The following is a 3569-nucleotide window of genomic DNA, read 5'->3' as shown; positions in this document are numbered from 1 at the left end:
TTCTGAGACATTTGAAATCAACTTTAAGAGTCTTTTTAAAGTCGATTCCCATGCCCTAAATTTTTTAAGTTCTTGCAACTCCTTAGGAATTGACTTTAAAAAGAAACAAGTCAATTCCTTTGTCATTAAAAAATTTTCAAAGAATGCCCAATGAGAATAGGAATCAATTTCTTTTGATAATCAATCAGTTTCCAAGTAAAAGTTCACTATTATTCGAAGCAGGAATTAGTTCTTTGGGACAAAAGAAATTAATTGTTTCATCCTAAATGAAGTATATGCATAAGATGATATGTAAATGTGATTATTTGCCACATAGTTTAATTAATATATCGAGCAAAAATCTCTATTAAAAGTTTATCCACACTAAGGTAGACAAACGTTCAAGGTAATGCATGCATTTTTTGCACTGAGACTTACCTCCTTTGTTGCTTCTAATCTTTTAGAACTCATTTATGCCAGCCTCTAAAATTTTCAGATTTTTCCTCTACCATTTTTGCATGATTTTGTTTTTCCTTTTTCAAAATGCCCGTAAAAATCAGATTCATATATTTCTTGGTATCCAAATCTCCTTGGATCCACTTGGTTAGTGCTAAAACTTTTAATTTCTTTTGGAATCTACTTTAACCTCACAATTTTACCATTGAAGGGCCTTGTTCTTTTTGGAATCCAAATACTTTTTCTTATTTTTCTTCTATATGCAGCATTCCTGAATGGACAAAAAAAGGTAGAGTAACCAATTTTGTGACAGCAGATACTCACATTTTTTATATCATGTTTTTCATTTTCTTTTACAAAGAAATTCTTGAGATGATGTTTCCTCCATGTCCCATTGTATACTAAACCTTCGTTGTCAAGAAAGGCTTTTTGGCTTTCTAACATTTCATTTAATATTTTCAAGCTCATGTGCCATTTAGAGTATGTAGCATGCAAATGTTCATTTCTCTTCTTTAATTCCCTTTATTCATTCTTTAAATTTTTTACTTTCTCTTCAAGCTCATTCTTTACTTCAAAAAGTTTCTCATTTTCTGTCTTGAGTTTGGAGATGATCTTTTTGCAATTTTAAGGTCATGTGCCAAAATTCAAAGGCCAAGTTCATCAAGAGAATAGGAATCATCATATAAATCACATGAATAAGACATAATGTTTGAGGAGTATACCTTTGGATCTTCAATTCCCATGAAGCATAGGTTGGCAGCATCCTCTTCTTCCTTTTCATCTTGAGACCCATCCTCATCACTCCAAGTAGCAACCATTACTTTTTTCTTTAGATCTTTGGTGTATCCTTTCTTCGATGTTTGGGCAGTCGTATTTGGTGTGACCAGATTTTCCACACTCATAGCGAATAATGTGATCTCTTTCATACTTATCCTTTGGCAAGTCTCTCCTTCCGCTTCTTTTAAGTGGTTCCCTTCTAGAAAATCTCTTTTTTCTACTTCCTTGGTTATTTCTTAGGCATTTATTCAATTTCCTAGTTAACAGAGCTATTTCCTAATTTTCTTCTTCTTCTTCTTCCTCATATTTAGCACACCCCTTGTTTCTCTCTTTGGTAGCTTTAAAAGCTACATATTTTCTTTTGACCTCTCTTTTAAGTGCTTTATCAAATTTATTCTCATGTTAGAGTTGCATTTCATAAGTAATCAATGATCTTAGCGACTCATCTAGTTTAAGCTTGTTCAAGTCCTTAGTTTCTTCTATGACTGTGACTTTAGGTCTCCATCATTTGGGAAGACAATATAGGATTTTCTTCACAAGTTGGGAATTTGGAAATTCCTTGCCCAAAGCTTTTAGTCCTCCTACTAATTTGGTGAACCTTTCATACATTTCTTTTACCGGTTCATCCTCATTCATCTTAAACAATTCATAATGTAGAGTCAATAAAACAATTTTTGACTTTTTCACTTGCCTATTACCCTTATAACAATTTTCTAAAGTATCTTAAGCTTCTTTGGCTGATGTGCACATTACTACCCTATTGAACTCGTTATCACTAAGTGCACAAAGCAAGGCAATTACAGCTTTATGATTAAGTTGAACTAATTTTCTACCCTTGTAATCTCACTTAACCTTTGTCTTAATATGCTTAACATTACCTACAAGTTTAGTGGGAACATGAGTTCCCTCCAAAATGATGTCCCAAATATCTAAATCCATAGATTGAATGAAATTTTCAGCCCTCATCCTCTAAAATGAATAATTTTCACTAGTGAAGGAGGTCTAATCATCGATTAGCCTTCACCCACGAAGTTCATTGAAGCCATTTTTGTTGTTTCAAGCTTTTTCTTTAGAATCTCTCAAAGGTGGTTAAACCTGCAAAACTTGAAAACCCTATCTAATACCAATTGTTAGATAAAGAAACTTGTAACACGTCAACCAAAATGAGGTGAATTGGTTTTTCAACTAAAAATTTATCCTTTCTTTAAAAGGTAGTTAAAGATCAAAACTTTAAGCATTAAACTAGAAGAACAATTATTATAAGTGCAAAAGAAAATGAATAAAGCAAGTAAAGTTGAAAGGGAAGAGAAAAAAGAACTCAGTCACGATTTTTATAAAGATTCCAACTCATAATGCTTACGTCCTCTCCCTTGATATCACAAGGAGTTTGAATCCATTAATGTTGCCTTTCTCAACTAGGTTCAAGAATAATCTTTATAGCCAAGTGCCTTTTGAGGATCAAGCACAACTTATCAACAAGTCACTACCTTTTCAAAGTTAAAGCACAATCTATCTACCTTTTCCAATGGAGGTATAAACAAGTTTACTTGTTCAAGGCTTAAGTATAACCTATGTACCTTTTCAAGGAGGTATAACCTATCAACAATGGATTACAAGATATAGTGCCTCCAGATAGGTTGATCAATAAATTTGGAGTACAAGAGAGTGAAGCAAGGATTAAGGAAAATAAGCTCGAAACTTATGCTTTTTTTTTTAAGGATTTTGTAAAGTTAGAAAGGTATAAACATGATAATTGAAGCTTTTCTCTCATCTTCAAAGTGAAAATATTTTTTCTTTCCTTTCTTGGTTCTCTCTTCTTCTTTAGAATGAAGTTCTTGGAGTTATTTATAAGCCCTCTCAAAATCTACTCATTAGAGAGAAAAAGAATTCAAAATTTCAAACGTTAGTGTCGTAACATGCGGGTCCAGGAACCCGACCCCCAGACGCGGGCAAAAATTAAATCGTTTAGGAGTCGGCACCAATCTTTTTTTTTATCTAGGTGTGATTGGTCACCTATTAACTCAATTCTAATTGACGAAGTCCTAAATTAATTTTAGGTCCGTCGAAAGAACGAGAACTGATCCACGTTTTTTAGAGATGGGTTCGGGAGTGCGGTTACGCACGGAGAAGGGTTAGCACCTACGTAGCGCCCGTTCCATAAACGGTACCATTTAATCTTAAGTTATCCTATTATAGCCTACTTTTGATTTAATCCCTACTTATTAACTAAATTTTTTATTAAATTGGCTGACTAAGTCTTTTATTTGGTTTTTTTATTTGGTTTTACGTATGCACATGATGCAAGCATAAAATGATGTCATTACTTGTTTATTTTAAATAATGGAGTCGGTAATCTT

Source organism: Theobroma cacao, chromosome 9, assembly GCF_053813885.1.
Source record: "Theobroma cacao isolate CCN51 chromosome 9, ASM5381388v1, whole genome shotgun sequence".
Lineage (NCBI taxonomy): Eukaryota > Viridiplantae > Streptophyta > Magnoliopsida > Malvales > Malvaceae > Theobroma > Theobroma cacao.
The sequence above is the reverse complement of the archived record's forward strand: the minus strand, read 5'-3'. Positions refer to the sequence as shown.